Genomic DNA, 12432 nt, shown 5'->3' with positions numbered 1-12432 from the left:
TAACAATGTGACAAATTGTTCTAGGAGCTTCTTAGTTCTATTACCAATAATATCCTAAGTTGGTAGCACTTTATTCTTACAATTTTTTTTTAATAAAAGCCTCTTTATCATTGTTTCTTTCTCTGCTTCCAAGACTCTTTTTAAGATGTAGGGCACTACTTTAAGACTTTTTCTCAGCATTTATTCTACATTTTTCTTGAACATGGTCGTAACTTTTACATTTATTACATTTCAATAGCCTCCAACTGTATTCAACCTTTAATTCCATATTACTTTCGTCTGGTAGCTCCATGTCAATAAAATTTGGAAAATTTTCTTTTATCTTCATTTCAATACACACTCTCACAAATTCCAACTATAATCAATCATCTATCACCGAGTCCAAACAAAGTGGCTTTCCAAGGCTACTCGTTAAGTGACTTAGCCATTTGGCACTCCAAAATTCCAATGGAATATCATAAATTTTCACCTAAACTATCACTACCTTGATGTTCTCCGTTTCCATTACAAATTCCTCTTTCAGCTTTGAACAAAAAAAGGCTAGCCTCCCATAACCCAAGTTTCTTCCTCAACAACTCTCATGAGATCCTCTTCACTTTTGAAATTGAGAATATACATTCATCTTCCATTAGTAGTGATCTTTTAAAGGCCTAAACTTGCTCACATGTTGTCGACATATCTCTACACCATGAGGAAAGGAATCTTTCTACTAAGAAAGAAACTGATTGCACATAACTCCCATTTTTTAGCACTTTGGTCTACGACTTCCTTTGGCAAAGCTACAAAAGTTTTGTTTGGAGACCTCTTTGAAAGAGGAGGGAAATACTCCAACTTTATTACAATCTTCTTAGGGTCGAATAATTTACTTCAAGGCTTCGACATGGAGGGATTGCTCTTGGCATCACCACTCTCGATAGAAAGGGCATATCCCTAGAGGAAAAACTAAGTTGAGCGACCCTAACCATTTGACACTACTTACAAAGAACCACATACTTCCAACACCCTGCTTTATAAAGAAACAACCTATATGGAGGAGGAAAAAACATATAACAAGACCAAATAAAACACGTTGGCAAAAATAAACACTCTAGCAGCCACGTAGCAAAGGAACCACATGGATAGAGTCAACTAATCCACAAAATGCCAGTGCATAAAATTGAACCCAACAACATACCACCCATAAGCAGGAACACCTTCTCTTCCAAGGATAAAAAGTAACGAGCACTAGTCGGAGAGGAAGCATTAACATAATTTTTACTATACCACTACAAGGAAACCACTAGAAAGAGGAAACCTGAAGCCACCATACATAAACAAAAATAGAAAACCTAAGCCAAACACACCAACACCACCACCTAAATGCAGAATAACCAGGTACTGTAACAACATAGAAAGGAAAAATGACATAACCACACACTCTACAACATAGACGAAAAGGAAATGACATAAGCAAACCACAAAAAAGGGGAAAAAAGAGAAAAACAAGGGGAAAACTAGAGACTATAGGGGTCCCCAATGGGGAGGCTAGCACCAAAACAACCACCAGCCAAACGAAGGAGATAGAAGAAAATCAACAATGGTTAAGTAATAAATAGGAAGGGATAAGTGTTTAAGGTTTTAGAGAAAGGAGAGAGCACATGATAGAAGAGAGAAAAATCAACCCAAAAAATTCTAAACCCTAATATCCTTGCCTATTTGAACTCAACAATTTTTGAAATCTTAACCCTCCAAAATCTAATGCTCGTAAGTATTCATAACTTGTTAAAATTTCATCACCCTCATCTAAGTTGAAACCCCAATTTAATCTACAAAACAAAAGCAAAGTTCTTATATTATTTCCACTATATAACACAACTAGAAATGTCTATGATGTTTTTACTTCACCACAATCAAGTGATAAATGGTGATATCTTACATTCACACTTTTAACCTTATCAAAAGTTTGCATTGTGCATTCAATTCATATAATTAATTCTGCAAGGTCATGCATATGATCATGCATCTTACAAGCGAGTATATTACCCCATCTATCATGTTCTGGATTTTGGAAAAAAGATCCTAAAAATAAAGTTCTAAAATACTTATTACCAACATCTTCTGGACATTCATTGTTTGACATTTGAAGAAACCTCTGTGCCATCCAAAGAAAAATAAATTTTTGTTTCTTAATCTTATAATCCTTTGGAAACAATGCACAATACGCAAAACATTGTTTCAATTTTGAAGCTACATGATCATAACTGAGCTTGAGTGATGGTAAAATATCACCTTTGGCATTTCATTATCCTTTAAATTTAACCAATATCTACCTTAGTATTACCAGACAATAATAGTGTTATTATCACTATGATAAGAGGTACTCTACCATACTTTGCTACAATCCCCTTTCCCATCTTTACTAATTTTGAATTTGATGATTCCACCCCATGTTTAAAGGTAATTTGAGCAAACAAAGACCAAGATTATTTTTCATCTAGTGCTGCCAAGGTATAGACATAAGATTCAAGTTTACTAGTAACTTTAGCAAATAATTTTGTATGTGTAGTAACAATATCTTGCTTCCTTTTGAACCATTCATTAATAGATTAGTCAACTCATTCCATTTATTTTGCTTATCATTCCATACATCATCCAAAACTAGTAGATATCTTTTCCCATCAATTTCTTTTCTAACGAATTCTTGTAATTCATTTCTTTTTGAGTTGCAAATTTTATTATCTTTTCAATAATTATCTTCACTGTAAAATCCTCGTAGACATACACCCACATCCTTAATTGAACATAGTTTATGACATTCTAATTTGCCTATCTATTTCTATTCATCACCTTGCACCATCGAAGTTCAATAGAGAAATTGTCTAACAAGTCATTTGCACCATAAAATGCATCTTTAAGCCTTTGGAACCAATTGGTTACCTATTGGTTCATTTTGTTGTGTTATTCCTCAACATCAAGAAGAGTAGATTTGATAGTGTTAGCAGTGTCATTGAGTTTTTAAATCTCATCCTTTACGCCTCATGCCAATTTGCCTTTTTGGAGAAGTGTTAGAGACTTAAATGAAAAGAAAGAGTCTTACATCTAATTAAAGTGAGTGGTATATGAATGTGTGGATTAGACTTTAACACAAGCCAATTGGTTTTGTGTAATATAGGTTTCGATCTTCACACTTATAGACCAAATATATATTTTTGACGTATCAAAACACAAGTCAAACGGTAGGTTTAACAACCTAAAGTATTCCTGGATACAAGTGACAATGCACCTAACCAAAAACCAGTTGAGCCAAACAACAAGTTTAATAGCCTATGGTAGTTGCTCTAGAATAGGGGTGTTGGGACTCAAATAAAAAGAAAGAGAGTCTCACATCTAATAAAATTGAGTAAAGTGAGTGATATATAAGTGTATGGGTTAGACCTTAACACAAGCTAAGTAATTTTGTATAATATGAGTTTGGATCTTTACACCTATAAGGCCAATATATTTCTGACATGGTATCAGAGCACGAGTCAAAAAATAGATCTAATAGTCTAAGTGTTCCTTGATACAAGTGACAATGTACCCAATCGAAAATTAACTAAGTCAAACGGTGGGTCTAACAACCTATGGTAGTTGTACTTGAGTGAAGGTGTTGAAGACTCAAATAAAAAGAAAGAGAGTCTCACATCTAATTAAAGTGAGTGGTACATAAGTATGTGGATTGGATTTCAACATAAGCCGATTAGTTTTGTGTAATATTAGTTTCGATCTCCACACTTATAAAACCAATATATATTTTCGACAAGAAGCAAGGACCCCAACCCTTCCAAAATTTTCCAATGTCTTTAGCCATTTGTTGTCAAAATGATTTTTTTCAAGAGATAGCTGTAGAAATTAATTGTAAGACATGCAATGTTGGCGATGTTCATAAACAAAAGTAGTAATATTACGACTCAAACAAAAAATATGAAGAAGATATCTTTGCATTTACATCCATCCCTTTGAGAGTAGCAAATAATGAAAAACATTATCATTATCATTAAAAAGGGTGTCTAAACCTATCACTACAACAAATTTAATAAAAAGGTGGCAAAACTTTTTGTCTCAAAAAGTAAAAAATTCATCCTAAAAAATCATTCAAGACAAAAGATTAAATCATCAAAAAATGTGTGTTAGCAATTGGTAATACCTACGAAAAAAGAAATCATCCCTAATAACTAGTTATTATGGATAAAATAGTGTTTCGTCATAAAAAGATACACATTTTGGGACAAAATTTTTTGTCCATAAATGAGGCAAATTTCATCTAAAATAACTTTATTTCGTCCCAAAAAAAAACACACTTGGGGAGAAAATTTTTTGTTCCAAAAAGAACACATTTAAAGATAAAAATTTTTGTCTTCGATATTGTGGTGAATATGTGATGAATACGGGACAAAATTTTTTATCCTAAATTATATAGTGAATTAGTGACAAATTATTTTGTCCTTATTATACTATGAATTTAAGATAAATTTTTTTGTCCTTTATTATGCAATAAATTAAAAACAATATTTTTTGTCCTTGATTGTATAACAAATTAGGAATAAAATTTTTCATCCTTGATTATATGTTGAATTGAGGGCAATTTTTTTTTGTCATTGATTGTATAATGAAATTAGGGACAAATTTTGTTGTCCTCGATTATGTGATGAATTGAAGACAATTTTTTATGTCATTGATTATATTGTGAATTGGAGACAAAACTTTTCATCCTTAATTATGTGGTGAATTAGAAACAAAACTTTCCGTTTTTGTTCATATAGTGAATTTGATACGGGAATTTCAATCATAAATTAAAATTAATAGTCATATTAATCCTCAAAATTCAACCATTCATACAAAACATCATTTCAACTAAGTAAAAAAATATTAATTATATTAAGCTATTATTACTAAAATCAACTAATAACTAAGCATTAAATTGTTAGTACTACTACAAATCATATTAAAAGCTTTAACAGCAAGCACACAGGGCAGCATGGCTACTAGAAAGTTGGACAACCCCAAACCTGTCTTCCTTGCATGAGTGCACAATCAAAGAAGAAACTGCCCCCGCACACCAAGCACATAGCTGCATAAATTTGCCCAAGTCATTGAATTTGTTGATTTGTCATAATAATTCACATAAAACAAACTTAAAACATACCTAATCTTTAATGTTGGCTGATTTATAGCACAAAAATTGCCTTGATGAAAAGTTTATTCCAAGAGTTTTGAATGATTGTACAAATAGTATCCTAAGAATCAAAACATAATAATATGAAGAGAAAAAAGAATCATTGACAGTAGCACAAGTCATCAACACCTATGCTTCACATACATTAGTATCTTTTCCAAAATGCAAACAGAGGCAATATAAGGATAACACAGAAACAAAGATTAATGCAGACCACTTCTCAAGCTAATTGAACAGACAACCCTCTAAAACCATTAAACAATGCCTAACATCTCTCTGCATCATACAACAAATACTGACCATCTAATATGACAAAACACTTGAATACATTATTTTACAATTTTAATTTACTAATCAAAGATATTATTTTGTGGAACTCAAAAGCAACATATAGCCAAGACTATTTTTTTTTCCTATTTTTTTCCGAGCATCAAAATAGAATAAACTTGTATTACTCATTTGAAAAAAAAAAAGAGTTCAAGAGGGGATAGAAGGGAACAAACTGTCTTATATTCCACCTTACCATAGAGTATTTTTCAAAGAAATGTCATATCTTGACACAACCCATTTTGTACTTTGAAGCCATTGAAACATTACATCATAAGTTTAAAGTAATGGCATAGAACAGAGAGAAAATGATGTTTAATGCTAATAGTTTATAAAAATGTGAAAGAAGAATCATGAAAACCATATGGCTTGTAAGAATATATGATTAAGATCACACTATTTTGAGTCATGTAGCATTGAAACAAGTTGCTTCTATGGAAAATATATGTCCATTAACAATGGCCATAACCCTTTACTCCTCTGTAATAAAGCAAAATTCTTTCAACTAAACTACCCATACCAAATTCCATTTCCAATAAGGTTGAATCACCATTTTCCACCTCACAATCTCTTTTTCCTTCCCTAAATCCACCATAGAAAATGACACATATGAGCAGTTTCACCTATTTGCCACATTAACTTGGATTCAAAAGAAAGAATGAAAGCATAGAGACCAGAAAGATGACTGCAGTAACAATGACATAGATCCTACGAACTTGCTTATGAAAAAACCAAAAGATAGTGTTGCACAAGATTTTAAAAAAAATCAAATTAAATAATTTATCAACTGTCAACATATACACATAAATATATTAAATTGGACCTATAAGATTAATCAACAACAATTTCTTTTACCTGGAAGTTGTCCACTGGCTTAGATGGCATAATAGTCATGTTGTAAACACAAAAAAAAAGAGTCATATATAGCAGCCATGCTCTGTAATTAGCTTTAGCGTAAAAGATGGAGCATAACAGACACATGATATACATAAGACATTTTATGTTTGTTAATTAGGTTTGACTAAAATTTAAAAAAATCAATTAATACCATAGACTCAAATAAACCTTGCCTAAAACAATGAACACGTCAATTCGTGTTAACAATACAAAGCAAAGGTCATATGCAACATAAATGATCATCCAGGAATGAACACAAAACACGAAATCTAACCATATGGAAGGTCTGATAAAGGACAATAAAATGAAAGTTAAGAATCCAAGAAATTAGTCAGGTCAAGCTTAACTAAGTTGACTTACGATTTTTAGCACTTACTCCATAGATATCAAACTAGAGATGAATCATATATCAAAATGAAAAATTTTCTCTAACACAATTAAATATGGAAAACAAATTCTAAAAAAAATTCACAAATGGAAACTAAAAAAAAAAAACACTTCGAAATTCATAAGCTACCACAAATTATAACATAATATATAGGCTAAGTACTATGATTACTAGTGACTACATATTTTTGTGGTTTCATCAGCCGCATTTGCCACCACCATAAAAGAATTGGCACTATGTTGTTTCTTGATCAGAAAGAAAAACTAATAAAAAAGCGAAATTATAGAAAGAATTCGTGCGAGATTAGAATTAATATTAGTAAGTGAAGTAGCAGTAATTCAGAAGAGGATTTACCTTCAAAGAGGAAGAAATGTGATTGATTTTGGAGCCTTGTTTTTGTAAATGTTATTTTTCAGATTTCAGAGAAAATTAGCGAACCAAAAATAATATAATAAAAAAAGGAACGAAGGAGGTTGCCATGAAACTACCCATTTGAATTATAAATTTGTATCTACCTTAGTTATGAATTTAAATTGAATCGAGATCTAAATTTGAATTATTGATCAAAAATCAATCTAAAACAACATCTTTTTACTCAAGGTTTATTTGATTTAAAAAAATATTTTAGGATAAAATTTAAATTTTGTCCCCAAAGTAACATTTTTAGACGAAATTAAAATTGTCGCTAAAAATAAATCTTGCATTTTTGGAAATCCTCTAAAATTATCTTTCAAGGACAAAAATAAACTTGTATCCAAAAGTTACAATTTAGGACAAAAATAAAATTATTCAAAAAAATAAATTCTATGTTTTTGAGATGAAATTAAAATTGTCCTTAAAAATAAATCTTAAATCTAAAATTCATTCCTTAAAATAATCATTTTCTAAAATAATCATTTTTAGGCAACAATATATCGTCTTGAAAATTATTATCCTATGACGTAATTAAAAATGCGCCTAAAAATGAACTCTAGAATTATCGTTTTGGGACAAAAAAAATTATCCCTAGAATTATCATTATTTATGGGGGACATTAAAAATATCCTTAAAAATAAATCTTAACTTATTGGAAACGAAATTAAGATTTCATCTCTAAAAGTAATAATTTAGACAAAATTAAAATTTTCTCTAAAAATAAATTTGATGTTTTTAGAGATGAAATTAAGATTTTGTCCCTAAAAGTAACATTCTAAGATGAAATTAAAATCGTTTTTAAAAACAAATCTTATGTTTTTTAGATAAAATTAAAATTTCATCCCCTAAAGTTATTATTTGGGACAAAAATAAAATCGTTCCTAGAAGTGACATTTTAAGACGAAATTAAATTAAACACTAAAGATAAATCATACAATTTTTGGGACAAAATTAAGATTTTGTCCCTAAAAGTGACATTCAAGAATGAAATCAAAATTATCCCTAAAAATAAATTTTAACTTTTTGGAGATGAAATTAAGATTTCGTCCCTAAAAGTAACATTCTGAGAGAAATTAAAATCATCTCTAAAAATAAATTCTATGTTTTTGGGGACAAAATTAAAATTTCATCCCCTAAATTTATCATTCTAAGACAAAAATAAAATCATCCCTAAAAATAAAACCTATGCCTTTGGGGATGAAATTTAAATTTCATCTCCTAAAATTATCATTATGGGATAAAAATAAAAACGTCCTTAAAAGTGACATTCTAGAACGAAATCAAAATCGTTTCTAAAAATAAATCTTAACTTATTGGGGGCAAAATTAAAATTTCGTCCTTAAAAGTAATATTCTAGGATAAAACTAAAATTGTCCCTAAAAATAAATTCTATGTTTTTGTGGACAATACTAAAATTTCATTCCCTAAATTTATTATTCTGGGACTAAAATAAAATTGTCCCTAAAAGTGAAATTGTAGGACAAAATTAAAATTGTCTCTAAAAATAAATTATACGTTTTTTGGGACAAAATTAAGATTTCATCCCCTAAAATTATCATTTTGTGACCCTAATTAAATTGTCTGTAAAATTATCATTTTGAGACAATATTAAAAATATCCTTAAAAATAAATCTTAACTTATTGGGGACGAAATTAAGATTTTGTCTTTAAAAGTAATATTCTGGGACAAAATTATAATTGTCTCTCAATATTTTGTTCTTAAATTTAATATTTGTTGTAGTGTATAAAAACCATTCAACAATAAACCAAATTCATAGAAGTCAATACTATTATATATATTTTAACCAAGTTCCTAGAGAAATTCAAATTATATCTTAGTTTAAGTAGAACAAGCACTATGACCAAAAATTCATTGAATATCTAAAGCTTATAGGACTTTATGTAGGTATAGGATCTGACTATCTTGCAAACCTAATTTACATATGTCTATTCCTTTTACTACACCCCTAGTATTATTGCCTATATAAATCCATCTAATCTCTTTAAAATTCGATGAAATTCCACAAAAAACCCCTATATCATGAGCTACATGGTTTGTGGTTCCTAAATCTAGAGTCTATATAGAATAAGACTCAGTTAATTGTATAGTACTGGAAACTAACGTTTCATCACTTAAAGTAGAATGAGACAATATCATTTTTAGCTTCGTGCGCTCACGGGCGATATAACCTTTATTGCTACATTTGCAACATGTCATCTTGGTTTTGTCTCTTCTTCTAGCATGTTTATCATTCTATATCGTTTTAATTGCTTGTTCTTATAATTTGCCTTATGTGACCTCCTTCCTTTTCTTAGACTTGTACCACTTACATTTGAAGCCTTACAAAACTCTTGGAACTCGATTTTGCAGTATATGCATGAGTACTTGATCCAATTACCTCAAAGCACTCATCCTTTAGCTTAATGTCGTGAGAAATGTCAACAAAAGTCTTTATATTCTCATTATGGGTCATATGCACCTTTATATGTTCCCAACTATCAGGAAAATATCGTATTCCTACATGAACCTATATTTCATCTATCAAGTTGTGTCTAGTTCACTTCGGCTCTATAACCATATTTGACATGTCCCTTAGATATTATTTCATCGACTTGTTGAGGACCTTTTTCTATATGTCAAATTTGACAATCAACTACCTTAGTTTGAGGATTGTAGTTCCTCCAAAATTTTCTTTCAAAACCATTCTTATGACATATACAGTTGGGCATTACTAGTACTCTATACCAGATTATCATTCACAGAACTGGTCAAGATACCACATGTAATGAAATCTTTCTTTTTACATGCGTGACATATATCACATCATGTTTGTGTAAGACACTATTCAGGTATCTACCCCTTAATCAGTTGTGACTCTTCCATAACCTCATTTTATGGCCTTGAAGACATTTTGCCCATCTAGGATGTAGTGCATTTTTAAATGTCATACGTTATAATTATCCCTATTCAGTCTTTTGGTCTTATTCAAGTCAATAATTTCTAGAATGGCTTGATTAATTAGATCGTAAAGACATATCAAACACAACATTAATTATTGCAATTACATACACATCAATTATCATAATTGCAAATTAAAATTTAAAATATTTCACATAAGACACAAAATCAAAAGTTCACCATATTTCTAATTATCTTTCATGACTCAAAAGTTTGATATTTTAAAATTCAATCCAATTGCGTTAATATTAATTTCTGGATAAGAATTTCATTAAATCCTACAAATCTCAAAATTCCCACATTTAACATTTATAATAGGTGATACAACAAGTGCAACACAACTATAACTAGGACCATTTCATCATCTTGTACAATTCTTTGAGTTACTTTATTTACAATAAGGCCTCTATGATAGGCCAAATGTCTCACATTTCATTCATTTGGAAATAGCAATAAAGTAGTGGGTTTTTTTTATATTTATTACTATGCGCCACTTTTTTGCAATTTGTAATGTATCCACATAATCCCAAAAGTTCTTCATATTATTGTCCTGAATAACATCATTTATTACACGAGTCTAATGGTCATGCATGAATATAATTAGGCTATAAGAGAATGTGACTTACTTTTTAGTCTAAATCTTTATTATATATATATGTATATATTAGATTGTCAGTTAATCATATCTTATATTATATGTAATGGTCCTTAGTTAACAAGCTTGCATGAATTAGAAATATGTGTTTTGAAATACCGATACGTGTTTGCATAAGCGAAAATGAGGTATTACTTGCTTTTACTCTTTGTAGAACCCATAAATTTTGTTCAATGCATCGATCTGAGCATAAAATAGTTGTCGCATATTAGAAGGAAGAATTCATGCGCTCTGGCACACTTGAAACAATAATCCACAAGCTATCACGCACCAAAACATGGTCCCATACACCTCCACAAGTTGAAATAGTCTAGTATTACTAGTACTTGTATAATGCATTCTTATGACGTATGCAATTGGGCAACTTGCAACATATTTTTCAACTCAAACTCCAATCTGGATTCATAACTCGAATGGATTATGTTCAAGAGCGTGCGTGAGACTTTCTTGGGTACCTTTTAAAAGTGATTGACATCCTCGATAAGTAGATTTTCTAGTTTGAATATGGCTTGTCATCTAGCCCAAATATGTATAATATATAGTATTACAATGTAGCCTAAACAGGAATCCTAATCCTCTGAAATAAGAAAAATAATAAATAACCAAACTGAAATTATAATCCTATGAAATAGGAAAATAATAAATAACTAAATTGGAATCCTAATCATATGATATAGGAAAAATAATAAATAACAAGTCAAAATCAAACTAAATCAGAATTAGATTAAATTAGAATCAGATCTGATTAAAATTAGATTAAATAGGAATATGTTTAACACTCCCCTATAATTACAGCGAGAGCTCTCAAAACTACAATTGGAGACAAAAGGTAAAAAGTCAATTGCTTTAGGAGAGAGAGAACACGTTAGAGGGAAAGGTTGGGCTTATGTTGGCTCAATGTTATGTGACCAAAGATAGAAGAAAGATGTTTCCAAAAAGAGAATCACAGACCATTGAAGGCAATGGGGATTGAAAAAAAAACCATAGTAGTAGAATTAATAGTGATTGAAAAAAGGTTCGAATTAGCCATTAAAAGAAAAAAGAGACAAACAGTAAACAAAAACCTTGGTTCATTTCAAAAATAGAGAAATGATGGGACATCAATAGTATGGGTGAGAAAACAACCAATAGTAGAAAGATGAAAGCAGGTGCTCAATAGTGTGAGAGATGAGAGTTAGTGTTTAATTATGTGAGAGACGAGAGTGATGACTCAATCGTGAGAGAGACTAAAGTGAAGGCTCAATTGTGAGAGAGACAAGAACAAAGGCTCAATCATAAAAGAGATGAAAGTAGGGCTAGAGAAAAAGAAAAATCAGTTTTCAAAACTGAAGGCCCAAAATTGATATTAACCACTCTAATACTATGTAGAATTATGAATTGGGTTATAAATCAAATTAATATTATTGACGAAATATTGTATAATATATAGTATTACAATGCAGTCTAAACGAGAATCCTAATCCTATAAAATAGGAAAATGTTGGAAAATAATACCAATTTTGTAAATTATGAAAATAATTAATTACGTACCCAAATTACATCAAATTAATCGTTGGATGATCCATAGCATTCGATACATTATTACTTTTATATCCACA

The sequence above is a fragment of the Mangifera indica genome, chromosome 10 (genome assembly GCF_011075055.1).
Source record: "Mangifera indica cultivar Alphonso chromosome 10, CATAS_Mindica_2.1, whole genome shotgun sequence".
In the NCBI taxonomy this organism is placed as follows: domain Eukaryota; kingdom Viridiplantae; phylum Streptophyta; class Magnoliopsida; order Sapindales; family Anacardiaceae; genus Mangifera; species Mangifera indica.
This window is presented reverse-complemented; position numbering follows the sequence as displayed.